Here is a 23,299-nt window from a genome sequence, read left to right as displayed (position 1 = left end):
GAAGTGCAGGGTAACGGCCGGTCCAGGGCAACGGCCGGACGCCGAAATGACTGTGCTTGCACCTCGGCAATACAGGGCAGCCGGGCTTGCATCTCCAAGCCTGCGGGCTAATTAAGCTTCCTTTAGTTTAATCACCACTGCCTGGAGGTATTTACAGGGCAAAGTCCTGATTGGCCAGTATCAGTATTTAAGCTTAGCCTCCCTGCCGGTTATAGCGTTCTGATACTCAGTTTGCTTAACTGTCCCTGTGCTGTGTAGGTGTATACCTTTGGATTGCTTATCTCTGAACGATTATCTGAACGATATCTCTGACGAGTCTGATTGTGACTCTGAACCATCGCTTGTTGCCCTCACCATTTGTATTGTATACTGGACTCCGCTATTTGCCTGTGACCATGACCTCGCCCTGCCTCTGACTATCCACTCCAGCCTGGGCCAGCGCCCCCAATTCCACCTGCGCTGCCGCCATCTTTGATGAGCTTTATCTACTCTGAGTCTAAGACCTGGGGGCATCTGAGTACCTGTAAACATATAAAGCTCTACGAGAAAGGCGGCTGCTATAGGTGAAGATCTCTACCCTATCTGTTCTAAAAGCTCATCTAGGTGGTCGTAGGGCATAACATTATAACCGGCCAGTGAAAACTCCGGAAGTCACTTCCATGGATGAAACCATGACGAACCCATCTCCAGCTCAGGTGTTGGTTGGCCAAATCGAACTTTATCCCAAATGGTCCAAAGTCTTTCTCACCGCTTATCTGTGCAAGAGTAAGCTGCCAGAAACCCTCAGGTCCCTCCGGCAGCTACCGTGGAGCCCAAGTTGAATTTACAGGACCATTTCTCGGGGGACAGAAGCTTGTTCCGTAACTTTAAAGAGAGCTGTAAACTTTATTTTCGACTACGGCCTCGCTCCTTGCTCTGAGCAGCAGAGAGTTGGTATAGTGATATCGCTCCTTTAGGGATGACCCTCAGTCCTGGGCCTTCAGCTTGCCTTCTGACAGTCCTTCATTAAGATCAGTGGATTCATTTTTTACTGCCTTAGGACTCCTGTATGATGACCCAATTGGGTGGCTTCTGCGGAGTCTCACCTCAGATCATTAAAGCAAGTCAGCGGTCCACTGACAGCGAGTGGAACGACCCAGCATTGCGCAGCCAGTTCCATTTAGCGTTGTTGGAACAAATTAAGGATTCCCTGGTACAATGTCCTTCACCAACCTCCCTGGAGGGGCTTATGCAGTCGGCTATTAAGATTGGTAGATACTTCAAGGAAAGAAGAGCTGAGAAGGAAGCACCTACTTCCAGTGCATTTCTTTCTGTGTCTCCTCCTACTATGGAAACTGTGGAACCTATGCAGCTAGGGGCCTATCGCCTCTCCCAGGAGGAAAGAACTAGGAGATGTACCTTAGGTCTTTGTTTGTATTGTGGAACCAAAAAGTTCACTTATATTTCGTTCGGACCACAGTCCTCCGCCATCTCGGCCTTTCTTGATAATGGTACCGTGGGTAATTTCTTAGATATCGGCTTTGCCAAGTCACTTAGGATCCCTCTCACGAAGATCCACGGTCTGTGGTCTGGACGAAGGCCCTTTACCCGGAGGCAGGATTTCTTTCACGACCCCGTTATTACAGCTTACGGTGGGGTCTCTTCATTCCAAAACCCTGTCCCTCTAGCTCATTAATTGCCCTTCCGTTCCACTAATTCTGGATCATTCCTGGCTCCACCTCCATAACTCAGTTATTGACTGGAATCTAGGAGAGATTGCTTGCTGGAGTACTCATTATTCTCAAAATTGTTTGGCCTTGTCTCTCCGGTTCCTGCAGCCTCTTCTTATCATGAATTCCAGGACGTATTTTACATAAGGGTGGCCAATTCTCCACCTCCACAATGGGACTTTGATTGTGCCATTGATCTACTCCCAGGATCCAAATTACCCAAAGGAAGGTTATACTCCCTTTGTGGCCCTGAGACTAAGGCAATGTAGGATATTGTGTAGGAAAATTTGCAGAAAGGTTTTATTAGACCTTCAAAATCTCCAGTGGGAGCTGGGTGTTGTTTTGTGTTTAAAAAGGATGGTAGTCTACGCCCGTGCATTGACTTTCGTGGCCTAAACTAGATCACCATTAAAAACACATATCGGCTCCCACTGATTTCAGTACTGTTTGACCAACTAAGGGATGCTACCATTTACAGTATGATTGATGTTCGTGGTGCTTACAACCTCATACGTATCAGGGAGGGCAATGAGTGGAAGATGGCTTTTAACACTCAATCTGCCCATTATGAATGGTCATGCCCTTCGGCCTTTGTAATGCACCTGCTGTATTCCAGGATCTTATCAATGAGGTTCTCCGTAATTTCCTTGGACAGTTCATTATAGTATACCTGGATGACATCCTGATATATTCTCAGTCTCTGCCACAGCATCAAAACCATGTTAAACAAGTTCTCCTAAGACACAGAGAGTATCATCTATTTGTTAAACTGGAAAAATGTGAATTTGATGTCCAAAGAGTGTCCTTCCTTGGAAACATAATCTCCCCCGACCGATTCTCTATGGATCCTAGCAAGGTCCAAGCCATTCTGGAATGGGTATGTCCCACGAATCTAAAAGCAATCCAAAGATTTCTTGGCTTCGCAAATTATTATCGGAGATTCATCAAAGCCTTTTCTGATTTAGTGGCTCCCGTCACTGCTCTTACCCGCAAAGGGGTGGATTCCAGTAATTGGTCACCGGAGGCCATTGCGTCATTCGAAGCCCTTTAAAAGGCATTTACTACTCTTCCGATCTTCAAGCATCCCAATCCGCAGTTACCATTCAATCTGGAGGTGGATACCTCTGAAGTAGGCACTGGTGCTCTCCTATCCCAGAAGGACCCCTGTGATCATAGAGTGCATCCATGTGCCTTCTTTTCACGCACATTTTCTGGAGCTGAGGTTAACTACGATGTTGGCAACTGGGAGCTTCTAGCAATTAAGTGGGCCTTTGAAGAGTGGCGTCACTGGCTGGAGGGAGAGGTTCATACAAATTCAGTCTTCACTGATCATAAAAATCTTTTGTATATTGAGCCTGCCAAACGGTTAAACTCCAGACAACCTTGATGGGCATTATTCTTTACTCGTTTTAACTTTGTCCTAACCTACAAACCTGGTTCTAAAAATACCAAGGTAAATGCTTTGTACAGAAGCTTTATTCCTCATCAACTACCTGCTGGAGAACTGCAGCCCATTGGTCCATTTCCTATTGTCAAACAGGTCAATCCTGTTATCTTCAGACTAAAGCTTCCTTGTTCACTTAGGGTTCCGAACACTTTTCATTGTTCTCTCCTGAAGCCTGCTATTCCTGCGTGCAAATCTAGGCTCCGCTACCTATGCAAATCTCAGCCTGTCAACTTGGAGGATCCTCAGGAATTTCTGGTGGAAAAAAATCTGGACTTCAATAAGGTCCAGGGGCAAATCCATTTCTTGGTTCAATGGAAGGATCGTGGCCTGGAGGAATGATCTTAGGTTCCGTGGAGAGGTTTACATGCCCGCAAGCTCATTAGAGAATTTTTCAAGCAATTTCCTGATAAAGCAGGGTGTCTGGGTTTCATAACCGCTCCTCAAGGGGGGGTACTGTTAGGAGCCACGGCGGCCACAATCACCACCGCGACTCTTTTCTGCCTCCTTTTGACGACACTGCCTGTATTCGACTCTACCATTGCCAGGGCAATGGCCGGACGTCAAAATGACTGCGCTTGCGCCCCGGAAATACAGGGCAGCCAGGCGCACATCTCCAAGCCTGCGGGCTAATTAAGCTTCCTTTAATTTAATCAGCACTGCCTGGGGGGTATTTACAAGGCAAAGCCCTGATTGGTCTGTATCAGTATTTAAGGCAGGGAGGGCTTAGCCTCCCTGCCGGTTATAGGGTTCTGATACTCAGTCTGCTTACCTGCCCTTGTGCTGTGTAGGTGTATACCTTTGATTGCTTTTCTGTGTATGACCCTCTGCCTGTTACCTGGACTCTGAAGCATCGCTAGTTGCACTGACCTTCTGCCTGTACCTGGACTCTGAATCATCGCTAGTTGCCCTGATCTTCTGCCTGTACCTGGACTCTGAAACATCGCTTGTTGCCCTGACTGTTTGGCTTGTATACTGGACTCCGCTATTTGCCTGTGATCCTGACCTTAGCCTGCCTCTGACCATCCCCTCCAGCCTTGGCCAGCACCCCCGATTCCACGTGTGCTGCGGCCATCTTTGATGAGCTTTTACTACTCTGAGTCTAAGACCTGGGGGCATCTGAGTACCTGTGAGCATATAAAGCTCTACGGGAAAGGCGGCTGCTATAGGTGAAGATCTCTAACCTATCTGTTCTAAAAGCTCATCTGGGTGGTCGTAGGCCATAACAGCTGTATTAGTAGTTACATGCTCATGTACTGTAGACTGTATTGCTGATTCAATTAGCCGCATTTCCCATGGACATTCTGGGGACACTTTGCAGTGGAGATTTGAAAGGACTTCCGCTCATTTTTCTTCGCATCCCATAGAGGCGCATAGAAAAATGAGTGGAGATTTCTACCGTAATTGCCGGCAATGTGCGCGGTGCGATGGTCACGTGCCACATTGTAGGCAATTGAATCCCCTCCGTGTTCATGGCATTTCTTTTTATTTAGCCGCAATTGTTGATTACATGTTAGGTCATCTATGGAACTGCAAAAATGTCATCCTGCAGCTCACATGCAGTTTTTCATATCATGTGCCTAAGTTTACACTATTGTGCCCATTTGTACATTCAATAAAATATCTTAGCACATTAGGATGGAGGAAATGCAGGGGGGGCAAAATCTTGATTCTTCTAATGGGCGTAACTGAGACTATTGGGTTGTTCCATGCTAAATACAGGCTAGCCACAGTAATATCCTCATATTGCTATCAAATACACAAACACGATTTTGTGCCGTGGGATGGGATATTTAAATGAGCTTGAAGTGAAGAATGATAGTCAATATCAGAAGAAAAACTGAAACATTTAAATGATTAAAGGGGTTGGTCCAAAAGTGATAGTAGGCAGGAATTTGAAGGGACATATTTCAATTCTTCTTGGCCATCCCATCTCTGACTACCATCCCACAAATAGTCACACAAAGCATTTACATGGGGGTTTTCTCAGAGTGTAATGTGGGCGAGCTATGACAGTGAATAAATAGATGCATTTGTGCAAAATGATATGCAGTGATGCTACTTGCCCATGGAATCAATCACAGGTCTTCTTATATTGCAGAGCCACCAATTAGGCTAGTCTCAAAATCGTGATTGTCATTTGCCTACTCTGAATTTGTGCTCATCCATTGAACTGTCTTTGTATCATCGGCTCTGGTTTGTTGTGACTTGCCGAGCTATTGTATTTCTCCAAGCTCGTATTTCTCTCTGGTTGCCCATTAGTTTCCCTCTCCTGGGATCTAACTTGTCATTGTCTGTTTTACTCCTATGTCCTATGCAAATTAATATTATCAAAAGGGTTACTGAGTGGGAAAAAGGATTGCAATTGACAGGTAGCATACCACTTAAAAAAAACCTGTGTATTGCAATGGTTATAGACAGTTGTTTGCATGCCATAGAGACTGGGAATAATCAATCTTCTGAGGAACCTTTCCTGGTCTGGCAAGAGCATTTGCTTATTCAATTATTACAGGAAATTTAAATCATTTTTTTATGGCTCAGGAGGTTGTTGTAATAGAGCCTAAAAACATTCAGCCAAACAATCAATGTTGTCAAAACTAATTTTACATACAAATAACAAAAACACAATCCCATTGTTAGCATCCCATAGACTGGAAGAAATTAATCTAGCATTCTAACCAGCCCTCTTATAATGAATTTTATAGGTATGATATGTGGTGTATATTAAATGTCTTGCTATACAGTGATCAGCATTGTTGCTGAGCAGTGCTGGTAACAAAAACTCTATATGCGGGTAGTTTGTATGTCTTCTGTATGTCCACGTGGGTTTCTCCCTGGTTCAGTTTCCTCTGATGGTCTAAAAACATACTGACAGGTTAAATAATCTATAGCTAAACTATATTGGTGAATCTTTGGCAGGGAAAGTAGATTGCGAGATGATCAGGACAAGGCAATCCTCTTGTACACTGGTTATTTGAGGATATCATTAATTGGAGTCCTTATTTCCACACTCAACTTTGTTATCCACTCCTCTTCTAGTGCCTATGCAGACTTTTCTTTGTCAACAAGAAAGATGATGTTTTTAGATAATGCATTAACTGTACATACCTTACAAAACTATACAAAATAGTTGAATGCATGGAATAGGTGTTGTATACAGATATATTTCACATATACACAACGTTGATGTTTTTATTAGATATGTTATGGTGTAAAGGAACTGCTACTTTGTCATTGTGTCTCTTTTACTGCCCATCCCAGATATCGATGAAGTTTCAGATAATTCTTCTAAGTCATATCTATTGTTTCTATTGTGTGGGCTTCACATGACATGTCAGCCAGAAAGTGACATAATTAGGAGGGAGGATGAGGGGAAGGGGGGTTAAGGAACTAGCAAGTCAATTTGGGCCCTACGCTGGCCCTAAATCCCAGCCTCCAAAATTAAACTCTCCTTGCAGTTTGAGCCACTAAAGTATCAACAACAAAGCTTCATTGTGGCCTTTACTTTCTCTATGCGGCTATCTTCTACCACTCATCAATGCAGTGTTTGTGTTCCTACACAATAATAGAGGCAGTTGCCGTCACTTGTAATAGTGCAACAACTATTAGGACTGCAAAAAACAGTGACAAAAATTAATTAAACTTGGAGGGGTCTGATTAAAAAAAACTCTGAGTTTGAATTTGGTTCAGAATGTTTTGTTGATGGGAGTTAGAAGCAGAACCTAGTTGCTTTATCCCCTCACTGCCCAGAAGTGATGGGAAGACCCCCTGACCAGTTACTAGTCACTTTATTCCTAATCCCCACAAACCAACACAACGCAAGGATGATTTATTTCATATCCAAGGGCAGTGATAATAAACCACTCTGTTTAGATAATATGCACAGAAAACAGCCTGAAAGATAAAGCAACAGACTTAGCAAAAGCTGCAGACAAACCAATACATTTATGTTGTATGAAGGTGGAATCCCCTTTTTCATTTATTTTTTAAGTAAACAATTTTTATTAGGTTTTACAAAGGGGAAATGCAAGATAACAGTACAAATCAAGGAGCCAGGCATATATAACAAACCAAAACACTTGGCATAGTGTTGAAAAGCAATTCAATGGAATTGTCAGACTCCAAGTGATACAAATTAGATCATGCATGGTCATTGTGGCAATGGGGGATTTAGAGGGAAGGAGGAAAAAAGTAAGCGAAATAGAGGAAAGAGATGGGGATAGGGGGAAATCACTGTTCTCTAAGGTATATAGAGGCATGAGGATGCGATATGAGAAAGACACGGGCTGATAACAGGGGGTACAGAGACCAGAGCACCAGGGGTGAAGGAGAGCCATGATACTCAGTCAAGGGACTCCAAACATGAGTGAAAAGGGGGAGGGGAGTGGCGCTATATGCTTGTAATGTATTCCATATGATAAACTTGCCAGATGCAATTAATAATGGAGGGAAGGGGTGGTGGCTCTGGATTTTTCCAAAATAGGGCAAGTTGACATCTCACCACACTGAGTATGTGCGTGATAAGATTTTGGGTGTGGTTATGAACATCGTGGAGGAAATGCCCCTTTTAAGATCATACTGAAGTGGGGCAAAGCATTCAATGAAACTAGTCATCATGGACAACCTCCTAATGTCGCAACTTACAGGCTAACAAGCGACTACTAGACAGTAGAGTGGAAAAAAAGAGTTTCTGACAAAACAGGGCATTTCACAGAGGTGTAAAATTCTGACAATACGATCTTCAAATTCTGATTTTGGTTTACCAGATTTCCTTTCAGCACTGTATTTGTACATTTACATTTTAACGTTTATAATGATGCTGGTGATATGGATTATAACAGTCAATTTATTTCTCTGAGCAGTATGGTCAGGTTTGTCTACCATGTTCATTGCAAGCAGCACATCAACTTTCACATCTATCCCGTCTGTCTCATTTACAATGCACACTGGATGCGCAGCGAAAATTCCTTTGGTTTTGCACAGGTGTTGCTGCATGCTTCACTGAAGAAGAACCTAGGTGTGGAGAGTGCCAGAATAAAATCAGAACTGTCACATCAAAGTGCCACTTTTCTGTGTTCCTCCTAGAATAATACTCAGTTTAGCCTAAATTATGGTTTAAATTATTAATGAGAATGGTGGGGACATTGGGACTGGCTTTTTTTAGAGCTTTGGTACGTTTGAAGATTTGTTTTACATTGGGCAAAATATTCATGAAAATGTGCTTCTCCGCTAAAAAGAAACCTTCTACATACCTTTATCTCATTTCAATACTATTGTTCCACAAAATTAAATCTTGTTTTTGCACTGCTCTGCAGAACTAGGTGGCTCAGTGCGTCTATTCTGTACTTGTCAAAGGATGCTCTCACTTTGCCCAACTCCTCCAGTAAGGGGAGGGCTGGCAGGATTCGACTCAACAGCTATTAGGACCATTTTAAATTAAAAAAATGCAGGTGGCCCAGTGACCCAGCCCAAGTTAGCCCACTAAGGGACCGGCCAAGCCTGCCCCTGCCTCCAGTCCTTTACAAACACACCCATCTTTTACTAGTGGATATTTAGATGCCTACGTGCAAATCAAAGCAGAACCACCAAGAGGAGGATTGCAATGTCTTGGTGTTTGTGCATGAGGCCCTCTGTGAATGTCTGTCTGTTTGTATTGTAGTTAGTGACATTAATTCAGCTTTGCTTATAAAAGTCTGGTAGTTCACTTTTTTACATTATGATGAATGGCAGTTGTTGAGAACTAGTACTTATCACTCTTTAAAGAATCAGTTGATATATGTCCAGCATTTTAAAGGCTTAATGTGTGATGATTACTAAAGTAACTTAGTTAAGAGGTTATTATTACTACTTATAATAGTAATACCGCCCCGGCAATATCCCGGGTATATGAACCCGGGATATTGCCAAGGCGGCAGAGGCTCTTACCTGTCAAATTACCAGGTAGACCTTGTTCATACTGAATACGGGTCTACCTGGGTCTCCATGGCAACATCACAAGAGGAGCTCTGATTGGCTCCTCTTGTGATTTTTTTTCTTTCAAACTTTAACATTATGTCTGGTGAGAGCCAGGTGGAAAAACCCGGGTTTCACCATTCATAGTGTGGACGACCGGGTCAGACCCACCAAAAGTCTCGGGTCTACTTCCCGGGTTAGCCGACCCGGGAATTAGACCTGGAGTCACTCATACTGCAGCCTCGACCCGGGTTGCCAGTGCTCACCCCAGCAAGAACCCAGGTGAAGGCTCCAGTATGAAAGGGGTATCACATGGATTTCTGTAAAACCGGGCTCCTACCAGATATATTTTAATATGATGGGCCTGACTCATTAAGGAGAGCAAAGCATAAAAAATTGCATTGGACGTGGAGGTAAATTTAAAATGTGATGGCAGATTTATAGTTAGGGTAGGGCATGTCCTAGATCAAATTCAAATGTCTGTGTAAAAATAAAGTTGTGTCTTACATGACAAACAGCTAGTATTTATCTTATGTGCAAAACAATAAACTAATTTGTACCCCTTGCATTGTAACATGATCTTGTCCAGGAGAAAATGTACTCATTTTGTTTCCTTACTTTCCTTAATGAATCAGGCCCTATATGTACAACTAAATCAAACTGAGCATTCTAAAATATTAAAGTAGATTGGAAACTAGAGTGCTTAGTATTGATTATATGTAACATTTTCATATACTGATCCCCACCCCGCGCCTTCTCAGTATTAGGGTATTATCTTCTGGTGGTGTCATGGTTGCTATTGCTCAGTAATAAAAGGTTTAGTATCATTGTATATAAAGTTTCCGATATACAGCAACAGTGACACTTAAAGGCTTGAAGACTGTAATGCAACCAAGCCAGCTAACCAAAATGAAACATTTTAGCAGAGCTTTTAAAGTAAACATATTCCAATAATAAGAGAACCACAATTTTAATTGTAATGTCTGATCCAATGATGCATATGAATTTGAAACATATTTTCTCTTTAATGTTTTGCGCGTGTTTGTTTTACAATATATTTCTAACTAATCATTCGTGACCTCTTAGCTATTGCACACATAGAAGGTTTTGAATACGATGATAAGGCAAGATAATTTGCACTGATGAAAGCGACAGAAAGGTCATGTGACCAGGTTAGAATTGGTTGCCAGCACTACTGTTCTCTAAACTTGTATGCTGGAGCATTAGACAACAACCTCTGCAAAATATTCACTTTATTATCATTTATGATGTGAGCAATAAAACGTCAGCCTTATCAGCTGCAACCTTCAAGGTATTGTGCAAAAATGTATTAGGTGTCCATAGCAACTATCTCTTGGTTTTTTTTTCTTGTTTGCACAACACACCCTTCCCAACAATGAAAAACCTTTGCAAAATGGCTTTTTATTCTATACATGATTCCATAGTGTGTTCTAAAATCACTTAAAAAAAAGCATTAGGTATTCACTTTAAGCAAACACCACAAGGTTGTGACCTATATTCACTTCATATTGATACTATGAAAGACATGTTCCACATTCAGAATTTCCCTTTTTGCAAAGTTAAAAATGAAACAGTTTCCTGTGTATTGGGTTAGATATATAGTCAACTGAAAGTGGCATATTACTTTCCTATGTAGTTATGCTTAAAGGGCTTCTCCAGCATCACTTTATCCTTCTGGATGTTTTAGACATGCATTATTATTATCAGAGGGAGATCATAATGATAAGGTGCTGGTTGTAACTTAAAAGATGACCCCTGCGGCTGTTGGCTATATATAGCAAGCATTGATCTTTTCCATCAGCTGGTCTGGGATAATATTTCATTGCAGCTCGAGTGAGAAGGGTGCTGTTCTGTGAGTACTGCTGCCAATTGTAAACCGCACTTAGCGCACTACATAGTAGAGAGAGTAGAATCTGGATCACAGTTCAAAGCATAGTATGCCCTGTCACTATACAATGAGTACTGGACATTCAAGTGTCCCTGGGCAAGTGTATATCATGATCAAGCTCAAAGCCATGGGTCTTACACACAGATTGTGGTCTAGACCAGTATGAAAGTGTCTGTCACACTGGAAGTCAGAAGAGCGAGACATTGGTGCAAGGAAACACATAGCATAATCTGGCAACCTGGTATCTGAGTAGCCGAGTTAATTTAGCAGCTGAGGTGTGCCAAGCACCGATGATTACGCAACACCTGAACCTATAAATTAGAGATGGGCGGGCTCGGTTCCCCGAGAATCGAACCCGCCCGAACTTCCGGAATACGAGTCCCGAGCCGAGTCGGCTCGGTACTCTACCGCCTGTTCGGATTCCAAAATGAGGCAAAACGTCATTGTGACATCATCGTATCTAGGATCTCGGCTCTCGCGATTTTTAGAATGAATAAATAGCCGCCTCCGCAAACCTCCAGCGCCATTTAAGAGAGGGAGAGAGAAGGGTTAGGTGACGGTCACAGTAATTTGAGCAGTAATTGGAGCAGAAAGAGAGTAGTAGGAGGCATTTTTCCTAATTTACACTACAAGAGTTTGGGGTGTCAGATATTCCCCTGTTCTAAAAAAGCTATTTTCTGGTGTTGGAATTATTACATACCGGCACTATATATTTCTGAATTTGCACTATAAGTGCTTGGGGTGTCAGATATTCCCCTCTTTGAAAAAAGCTATTTTCTGGTGTTGGAATTATTATATACCGGCACTATATATTTCAGAATTTGCCCTACAAGTGCTTGGAGTGTCAGATATTCCCCTCTTTGAAAAAAGCAATTTTCTGGTGCTGAAATTATTATATACCAGCACTATATATTTCAGAATTTGCACTACAAGTGCTTGGGGTGTCAGATATTCCCCTCTTTTAAAAAAGCAGATTTATGGTGCTGAAATTAATATATACCAGCACTATATATTTCTGAATTTGCACTACAAGTGTTTTTGGTGTCAGATATTCCTCTCTTTGAAAAAAGCTATTGTCTGGTGTTGAAATTCAACATTTCAAGTAGAAATGGCCAAACCAAAGACTATATGACTGTGACAGCCCACTGGGTTGGTGATTTGCCTTCACCAGCAGGAACAGCAGTAGCATGTACACCACTAAGTAACATTTGTCACCGGCAGGCTACTCTTTGTATCAGCGGCTTCACTAACAGGCATACAGCTGATAATTTGTTACAAAAACTAAGGGATGTCATTGATACATGGCTTATACCACTTGGACTCTCCCCAGGAAATGTTATTTTTGATAACGCCAACAATATTGTGTGAGCATTACAGTTGGGTGAATTCCATCACATTCCCTGTTTTGCTCACACAATAAACTTGGTGGTGCAGAGCTTCTTGAGAAATAACCGTGAGGTGCAGGAGATGCTTTCGGTGGCCCGTAAAATTTTGGGACATTTCAAGCATTCTGCAACAGCATGTAGGAGATTGCAGCAGCTCCAAGAACAATTTAACTTGCCCTGCCACCAACTTAAATAAAAGGTGTTAACAAGGTGGAATTCCACATGCTTCAGAGGATGGAGGAACAGCGCAATGCCATACAAGCGTATTGCACAAGCCATGACATTGGGAAAGGAGGGGGTATGTATTTCAAACTTGCACAGTGGGGAATCCTTTCTGTGCTGTGCAAGGTGCTGAAACCATTTGAAGTTGTGACGTGTGAAGTGAGTTCAGACTCTGCTAGCTTGAGCCAGGTCATTCCCTTAATTCGACTATTGGAAAAGCAGCTTGACAAACTGAAGGAGGAGATGAAAGAAAGCAATTCCGCAAAGTATGTTGGCCTTGTAGATCAAGTACTAAGTTCGCTTTGCAATGATCCAAGAGTTATTAAAATCTTGAACTCGGATCACTACGTTTTGGCCACTGTGCTTGATCCTAGGTTTAATACCTACATTGATTCTTTGCTTCAAATGTCTGAGATGTGAACATTTGCAAGGAGCTATTGGTCAGCAAGTTGCCCGCTGAACTGGGCCTTGGCTTGACGACGTCTCCTCCTTCAGTTTCTCAGGCAGCTGCTGCTCGGAAAAAATTACACTTTCCAAAGATAAGCAGGGATGACGCAGGTGGCAGTCCACAACAGTTTGACATCTGTTCTGGTTTGAAAGATTTAACCAAAAAATATGTGACCTTGCCCATAACTCCATCCAATCCTACTATTAATATGCAAAGGATGGTGGAGGATTTTTTTCAAGAGTTAATTGATATGGAAATGTCAGACAGTCCCTTTCCATACTGGGAAGAAAAACAAGCCATTTGGAAACCCATGTACAAACTTGCTATGCAATACCTATGTTGCCCACCCTCCAGTGTATACTCAGAAAGAGTATTCAGCAGAGCCGGGAACCTTGTCAGTGATCAACGTAGGAGGTTTCTTCAGAAAAATGTGGAAAAGATGATGTTCATCAAAATGAACTACATCTTCCACAAGAAAGGCCTTTACTGGCAAATACATCCAAGTACTGACACTTCTCTAATGGCGGATTCCAGCGGAGATGAATTAATAGTCTGTAATGATGATGATGTACACACTGATGAGGGTGGGGATGATGCTGAAGATGATGACGACAACATCTTTTTAAAACTTTCACAAAGAGAAAAAGGACTTGGGGCATTTCTATTTAACGTACAGTCTTTGCAGGTTGCTGTTTTGTCAATTTCACTATAAGTGTAGGGTGTAATCTAGACCCAAACAGAAAAGCTGCTTTGGGTATTTCTATTTATGTTACAGTCTTTGCAGGCTGCTTCTTTCTCTATTAACTATAAATGTAGGGTGTAAAATACAGACAGACACCTAACTGTCATTTTTGCTATGAATTTCAATAGCTCTTTTTAGACCGTTGCCTGCCACCCTGGATTGGTGTGTGTAGCTGTAGAATTAAGGAGGGCCTAACAGGGATTAAACAGCATTTTTCATAATTTGCACTAATAAGGTTTGGGAATAATATACACCCAAACATAAAATCTGCTTTGGGCATTTCTATTGATCGTACAGTCTTTGCAGGCTGCTTCTTTTACTATTTCAATTTTAATATATGGGAATAATCTAGACCCAAACAGAAAATCTGCTTTAGGCATTTCTATTTATGGTACAGTCTTTGCAGGCTGCTTCTCTTTCTATTTCAATTTTAATGTATGGGAATAATCTAGACCCAGACAGAAAATCAGCTTTGGTCATTTCAATTGATCGTACAGTCTTTGCAGGTTTTTTTTTTTATATTTAACTATAAGTGTAGGGTGTAATATACAGATAGACACCAAACTGCCTTTTTTGCTATGAATTTCGATCGCTCTTTTTAGTGCATTGTCTGGCACCCTGGATTGGTGTGTGTCTGGTAAAAGCACACATCCCGGGGGGAAAGGGGAAGGGAGGGCGGTGCTCATTGACATTTATTAGCTGTAGAATTAAGGAGAGCCTAGCAGGGATAAAATTGTATTTATCCTAATTTGCACTAATAAGGTTTGGGAATAATATACACCCAAACAGAAAATCTGCTTTGGGCATTTCTATTTATGGTACAGTCTTTGCAGGCTGCTTCTCTTTCTATTTCAATTTTAATGTACTGACACTTCTCTAATGGCGGATTCCAGCGGAGATGAATTAATAGTCCGTGATGATGATGTACACACTGATGAGGGTGAGGATGATGCTGAAGATGATGACGACAACATCTTTTTAAAACTTTCACAAAGAGAAAAAGGACGTGGGGCATTTCTATTTAATGTACAATCTTTGCAGGCTGCTGTTTTGTCAATTTCACTATAAGTCTAGGGTGTAATCTAGACCTAAACACAAAAGCTGCTTTGGGCATTTCTATTTATCGTACAGTCTTTGCAGGGTGTTTTTTTTCTATTTAACTATAAGTGTAGGGTGTAATATACAGATAGACACCAAACTGCCTTTTTTGCTATGAATTTCGATCGCTCTTTTTAGTGCATTGTCTGGCACCCTGGATTGGTGTGTATCTGATAAAAGCACACATCCCGGGGGGGTCAGCACTCATTGACATTTATTAGCTGTAGAATTAGCTCACTTTTCCAAGATACAGGTGGAGCACTAAATTATGTTATTTTAGCCCAAAAAAAATATATATTTTTTTTTAACAAATTGCAAAACAAAACCAAACAAAACCAAAAACAAAACACGCAAGGGCGGTTTTGCCCAAACCAAAACCAAATCCAAAACACGAAGGTAATCCAGATCCAAAACCAAAACACAGGGGTCAGTGAGCATCTCTACTATAAATTTCTTCCCCCTCCGATCTGTTGTCTGACATGCATGTATTAGTAATCAGTGTCACAAGCCACTATCGATTGTCAGAATCCGTCACTCCCATTCTTCCTGCACTCAATTCTACATGCTAGTACACCAAATGCAAGTGAGTTATATCCAGGGGCAGGCTGGGCTGGGGGGAAGGTGGGCATCTGAGTCCTCCTAATAATTTCGAAAACAATTTATCATGGGAGAGAGTTTAATATGGAGAGGATAAGTAGTACCTTTTGTTATATATTATTTATACCTATTGGGAACACATATATTGATTACAATTGGAGGAAAACTTTCTTAATTATATTTTTAGTTCCATAAACATATTCTCTTACTAGCCAATAGGTTACTACTAACAGTAAATAAATATCAGGTTCTGGGCGCTGGTTGGTGTGAAATATATGGCAGGATGGATAAGTAAAATAGGATATAATAGATGTTTATTGTAACATGGTTTGCATGAAACACATTCCGGCCGGAAAAAATATTGTGCATGCAATGCACTACATGGTGTAATAAAGGCACATGATATCACAAATGTATCACAAAAAATATATATAAATAAATAAAAATAAATAAATGGATATATATCACAAAAAGGAGGGCACAAAAATGTATATACGTGTATACAGGAGCTCAAAAGTGACGGGTAACAATTGGAAAAACAAATGAAAGGTAAAAACACGGAAAAAAATGACAGTCCTGGCTTAACATAAAGCCCGCTATGTAGGCTATGAGCCCTTGTAGATATGGCGTTAGAGAAATGTTGTCCAAAGAACCAATGTGTATCCAAAGGGTTAAACAAATGGTCCAGGGTGACTTACATATTTTCGTTCGACAGAGAAGGGTTGTTCACGGGGCGAGGATTCCTCCTAGGATGCGGCAGCGTCTCTTGTCCCTCGGTTGTGGATTTGAGAGAATCGCAGGCACGCAGCCTGTGTATACAACGGAGGTGGCGTGTGTAACGTATGCACGCTCTCTTGTTTGATTCGCGCCCAACAAAAACCTGATCCGATGATTCAGATGAATGAATGAAACTCTAGCATGCTAGATGGATGGTCCTTGGCTGGAAGATTTATGTCGCTATGTACCCAACGCGTTTCGCTCGTGGCTAGAATGCCGGTGAGCTTCCTCAGGGATGGTGTGTCAGTGCTGGTCTTCCTCCCAGTATGTTTATATATAGTCTGGATGTTTGCAATTAGGCATCAGTAATTTCACATGATTGCCAGGTGCTCAGCTGAAGACAATGAAGCGAGTATGTCAAGGGGATGCTTCTATATACAGATGAATACTCGCAGTTCATGAGTATTTACGGGTATTCTACGCCCTACATAAAAATGTATAATGCTGACATAGTGACATTATAGTATAGATCTGTCCGTGGTGGGTATTCCAACAAACAGACAAAACAATCTCACAAATAAATTGAAACAATCAATTGAATAAATTGAATAAATTGAATCTCTGGATAGTTGTAAAGAACCAGTAATAAAACATGGTTAGGTCTGTTCATGAGCACAATTCCGTATATCCCAATATGAACAGTTGATTCATGAATCTCTTTAGTCGGTAGGATCAGTGAATAAGTCTCTGAGTATAATATATGCCAGTAATGAGATCTTGTTGTAGGTATACCAGTGTGGTAAACCTTATTAGGTGGTAAGACTATATATAAACATACTGGGAGGAAGACCAGCACTGACACACCATCCCTGAGGAAGCTCACCGGCATTCTAGCCACGAGCGAAACGCGTTGGGTACATAGCGACATAAATCTTCCAGCCAAGGACCATCCATCTAGCATGCTAGAGTTTCATTCATTCATCTGAATCATCGGATCAGGTTTTTGTTGGGCGCGAATCAAACAAGAGAGCGTGCATACGTTACACACGCCACCTCCGTTGTATACACAGGCTGCGTGCCTGCGATTCTCTCAAATCCACAACCGAGGGACAAGAGACGCTGCCGCATCCTAGGAGGAATCCTCGCCCCGTGAACAACCCTTCTCTGTCGAACGAAAATATGTAAGTCACCCTGGACCATTTGTTTAACCCTTTGGATACACATTGGTTCTTTGGACAACATTTCTCTAACGCCATATCTACAAGGGCTCATAGCCTACATAGCGGGCTTTATGTTAAGCCAGGACTGTCATTTTTTTCCGTGTTTTTACCTTTCATTTGTTTTTCCAATTGTTACCCGTCACTTTTGAGCTCCTGTATACACGTATATACATTTTTGTGCCCTCCTTTTTGTGATATATATCCATTTATTTATATTTATTTTTATTTATTTAGATATATTTTTTGTGATACATTTGTGATATCATGTGCCTTTATTACACCATGTAGTGCATTGCATGCACAATATTTTTTCCGGCCGGAATGTGTTTCATGCAAACCATGTTACAATAAACATCTATTATATCCTATTTTACTTATCCATCCTGCCATATATTTCACACCAACCAGCGCCCAGAACCTGATATTTATTTATTTCAAACCCTGTTTCCCCTTGGGAGGGTAGGGATTCCCTCCTACACATTTTCAGGTTCGTCTATTGGCTGCTTCACATATCTAGAGGTAGCGCAACCCACCCTATCTGTCTATATCCTCTACTACTAACAGTATACTAACGGTGGGAAACTTATTTGTTGGAGTACCAATACGTGGAAGGAATTTTTCTATATTGAATTGTACAGTTAGTTTTCCATATTAAGTTGGATGCGTTCTGCTTGTGATTGTGTCCATTATTGTAAATAACATATGTGATATACATTTTGCCAAACTGACCAGAGAGCTAACCTTCAATATAACAGATTATTTAATGTGTATATTTTAATTAGTTTAATAATAACAAATCAATTTTCTGTGATTTAATGGGAAAACAGAGAAGTATATTCATTGTTGAGTCCTATGAAACCAGTGCTGTGTAATCCTATCTAGTTATGTGTATTGGATATACTGTTCAGGATCCAGAAAGTAGCTTTTTGTCATACCTCAGGGAGGCAGGGCCGCCATCAGGGGGGTACGGGGAGTACTGTTGTACCGGGCCTGGGCTCACTAGGGGGCCCGTCGGCGACGTAACACATACTTACCAGGGGGCCCGCTGTCTTCCAGTCTCCGTTGGTCTCCACCGCGTCTCCGGTGGTCTGCGCTGCTGTCTGCTGGTGTCTTCAGCCTGGCTGTCAGCGTGACAGCCAGGCAGCAGAATGCGATCGCAGGGTTGGAGGAATCATTCCCCTGCGATCATGTGATCTGCCTGTGACAGCCAGGCAGCTGCCAATCATTATCACAGGGGAATCATTGTTCCGCCCCTGCGATCATGTGATGTTCCCTTCTCACTGATTGTGTGGTGTGACCTGACGTCACACCACTGTTCCCGCCGCCGCAGAAGAAGAGGGAGCAGCGAGCAGCAGCTGCAACATCTCTGTAACTCTAAGTATATTTTACAACTTTTTCTTCAGGTTCTTCTGTTTGGGGGGGACGCTCATCGGGGGGGGGGGGGGGGAGGGCACCCCGCGTCATCTGTATTTGGCCCCATGATATCTGATGGCGGCCCTGCAGGGAGGCACAGATAAACGATTCCAATTGAATCAAGTTGGATGATATAAAGACACAACTGAAAGCAGAGAAGTTAAATGCATTTAGCAAAGATTCAGGAGAGCATGTACAGCCAATGTTTTATACGTGTCTGAAGGTGGAAAACCCATGTAATTATGTTAGGTACATGTTTATATTCTCCTCAAATATACTAAAAGCTAAAGTGGCAGGGAATTTCATTTATCCCAAATCTCTGACAATGGAAAAAAACAGTTAAAAACATCCATTACCTAGTATTTGAAACTATCACATCAAGCACCATTTTAGAATAACCTGAAATGCCATAAATATATATATATATATATATATATCTCCTTCAATTGCTCACTGATATAGTTAGTCACGTTTTGAAATTGCCAAATCAAGGATTTAAGATATATACTACATATCTGTTTTTTATGACTTGTTGTAACTTTAATTATATAGCAGCTGCAAATAACATTCTTAGAATTGTGACAGGTTATGGGCACCAGTGTGTAAAGTAACCATGAGAAATTAGGTGAAACTGGTTCAAGAACCTTAACTCCTTATTTCCAGTAACTACTTCCAATTGTCTATGGCATTTTCATTATTTTATTTAAGATGGTATGCAGCACTATAGGAGAGATAATAGATGATTACAACTGTATATTTTTATATCAATATATTCTACAGTAGCTATAAAACTATGTATTTGTACAATTATACTGTATAAAAGAATAAAAAAACATCCTATTGTGGAACCCCTTTTATTTTTGTTTCAGGTGCCTTGGGCTACCAATTGTTTTTTATGGCCCTTGCTACAAATCCATGTCCTACAATATTTTAGAGACCCTTCAGGAGTATTTGAAAAATAATCAAACTACTTTACAAGACAATCACTCCTTCATTCAGTATCAAACATCACTTTGCTACTGAAATCATCTGCAAAGGTTAAAGTAGTGGTCCTAATGATAGGAAATAGCCACCAAAAACAAGACTGTCAAATTTTGAAGATATGTTTGCTACTTATTGAATACATTTCTGGTAAGGTCACCAGAACAGCCATGTTCTTTAAGGACATGTTGTATTACTGCAATTATTACTATGCCACATACAACAAGAACTAGCCGGATTTAGAGCTGCATGTAAGTTCTTTTCACGTAAAAAGGCAACTTAGTGCAGAATTGACTAAAATTGAAGAGCATAACTGGCATTCATATTTAGAGTTGCACATGTACCTTGCACTAGGAGAGGAGGATCAGAGTGTTAAGATGCAAGTTGTGTACAGTCATGGCCAAAAGTTTTGAAAATGACACAAATATTATTTTTGTAAAGTAACTAAAGGGATGCAGAGGAAGGGAAGGGGGCTATATCTGTCACACAAGTAATAGAGAGCATAAACCCATTTATAACTGTAATTGAGAAAATATAATAATTACTAGCGGGGTGCCACCTATACAATAAGGTATAATATTTTGTCAAGGAAAAGAGAGGCTAAAATAGGTGCACTAATGCTCTCTAATGTTAATACAGGAGAAATAGAACTCATAAAACTTAACTTTCATTGACTAAATAGATCAGCGAAATATAAAACAATTGGATTGTATGTATCCTAAAACAATATGTGCTATTAAAAATCGCTGGATGCGCCTAAAGTTATGTCTGGATGTAATAAGGAGGTAGATTAAGCCAATATGCTTAGTAACTCAGGTAAGTATTTAAAAATATTAGACATGCTTCAAAAACCATGTCTGGTCAATGAATAATGTAAGAATTATTTCTCAAGATACACAGCAGGATCTCTTAGCAAGTCTAATATCTTGGGATTGTACCGTACTATTGCTGACAAACTCCAAGCATTGATTAGGCAAGAATGGGCATCCATCAGTCAGTATGTGGCCCAGAACTTGATTGACAGCATGCATAGGCGAATTGCAAAGGTCTTCAAAAACAAGGTTCAACACTGCAAATATTTACTCTTTGCAGAAACTTAATGTAATTATTAGTAAAAGCCTTTGACACTAATGAAATGCTTGTAATTTTACTTCAGTATACCATAGCAACATCTGACAGAAAGGTCTGAAAACACTGAAACATCAAACTCTGTGAAAACCAATACTTGTGTCTTTCTCAAAACTTTTTGCCATGATTGTACAGTGAGGACATGTAGACCCTTTCAGATGCATCTTATTTTGAGTTACAAGTTTTGGAGTTGTTGATATATATTGGCACATCTTTTCTCTAGGTGCATCTATAGATTTGATTCAAAAGCGCAAATACATCTTTGCTCATAAACAGAGTATCTTTACATTCAAATCTAAGGTAGATTTAACCATTTTAATCTTGTCCTGTTTAACAATATCAAAATACCAATAAAATGTCATTAACAACCCTAGAGAACACTGTTTCTATATACCATAATGTATATAATTTAAAAAAATGCAGCATACAGACACTTGTAGAACAGTTTTCTTAAATGAGCCCAGTAGGTTGCCCTCTTACTAAGCTGTGATAAAGGGAATTGTTTCTCTTACTAAATGGTGCTTTCAGCTTGTAAAAAGCTGTTATTGCTCTGCATCCAATCTATTACTGCTCAAATCTCCATCAAGAAACTCACCATGTTTTAGACAGAGAGTTTTATTACTTACTAAGAGAGCTGGCCCTGCAGCGATAATGGTACCAGCTACTGGCAAAAATGTATTAAGCCACCTGACATGAGGCCAGGGCTTTGGGAATCCAAACATAGTTTCTGGTTTAGCAGGACCAAACTGTGAAAACTAAAAAACAATATATAAATCATTTTTTTAGAAACAACTTACCTCTTTAAAAAAAACAAGAACAATTAAAAAAATATAGGGCTTCCACGTTGCTACTAACTTCAATAATTATCTCAATCTTTATCTTTCTTCTTGAATGTCATTGATGAATATTCATATTCTCTTGTATTATATATTTTCAAGAAAAAACAGAGATAATGTAAAGTGTAGTATATAAATTATCTAATCCACCATTTGTCACATTAATAATTATTTTGATGGAATATACACCAGAAGTGATTCTATGATTCCCCCTCTTAGAAAAAAACATCACTTTGTGTTATAACTTCAAACACAACACAAAATGTGTGACCCACCCCCTATGCGAATGCACTTCATATACACATCTTTATCGCCATCTGGGGGCGATCAAATGCAATAAAAATCTGTGGCAAGAGCACACATCTCCTGATGCAGACAAAAACAACTTCTCATTTGTTTACTTTGCTGTGTCAAAATGGCAAAGTAGTAGACAACATATAAGTTTCATACACTTTCTGGTAATCCTAATGCTAATTTAACAGACACTAGCTCTCAAGACACCAGCCAACTTATTTAGCATCGGTCACACTGAACAATGAAAACAGATACTCCTCCCACAGCCATAGCTTGATGGGCGGATGACACTCCCACCTCTCCTTTAAAAGGGAGTTCTCATCAGCTGCTTTGGTTATTGCTCTTACTGCAAACACACTCTGTCAGCCTGCTGTATGTGAGGAAAAGACACTTTCAAACGATGTAAGTTCTATACTATTATTTTGTCACACATCTGTCTTCCACCTGTTTATGTTTACACTAGGTGCACTGCTGCACAAATGTGTAACACTGTATACTTTCTCTGCAGATTGCCAGCTAAATACCCCTCCCCCTAGCATCACCAAGAAGAGGGAGTAAACTTTGCAAGGATTGCAAATTGTTGTGTCAATGCATCTGTATTTTTATGCAGAATCCCGAGTCTGTGTTCTACTGAGAACTTGAAAGGTTGCAGTGGCAAGAACCAGCGGGCTACCTTGACATTTATCTCCCAGTTGTTCTGCATCCACCACAATGTTGCATGATCTGTTAATAACGTGAATTCTCTGCCTAGGACATAACAGTGCAGACATTCTGTAGCCCTTTTTATGGCCAGACATTCCTTCTCCACTGTGGCATATTTTTATTCCCTTGGAAGTAACTTCTAACTTAGGTACAGGACAGGTTTTACTATTGCATCTTTCTACTGCGATAAGACTGCACCTAAGCTGACACTGGAGGCATCAGTTTGAAGGCAGACCCTCTGTATAAAGTGCGGTGCTTGAACAACTAGAGAAGAACAGAGGGCTAAGCAAAGATCTGACCAAGCAGCTTCTGCAAAGTCAGAACAGGCTAATTTATCTGGACAACTTTTTTTTAACATGTCGGTTAGTGGAGCAGCTCTAGTGGCGAAATGGCTTACAAACTGCCTGTAGTAACCTACTAAGCCTAGGAAGGTTCTTAACTGCAATTTATTTTCTGGTCTTAGCCAATTTTTGACTGCCCTCATTTTGTCTAGTTGGACTGT

This window comes from Mixophyes fleayi, chromosome 5, assembly GCF_038048845.1.
Source record: "Mixophyes fleayi isolate aMixFle1 chromosome 5, aMixFle1.hap1, whole genome shotgun sequence".
Taxonomy (NCBI): domain Eukaryota; kingdom Metazoa; phylum Chordata; class Amphibia; order Anura; family Limnodynastidae; genus Mixophyes; species Mixophyes fleayi.
This window is presented reverse-complemented; position numbering follows the sequence as displayed.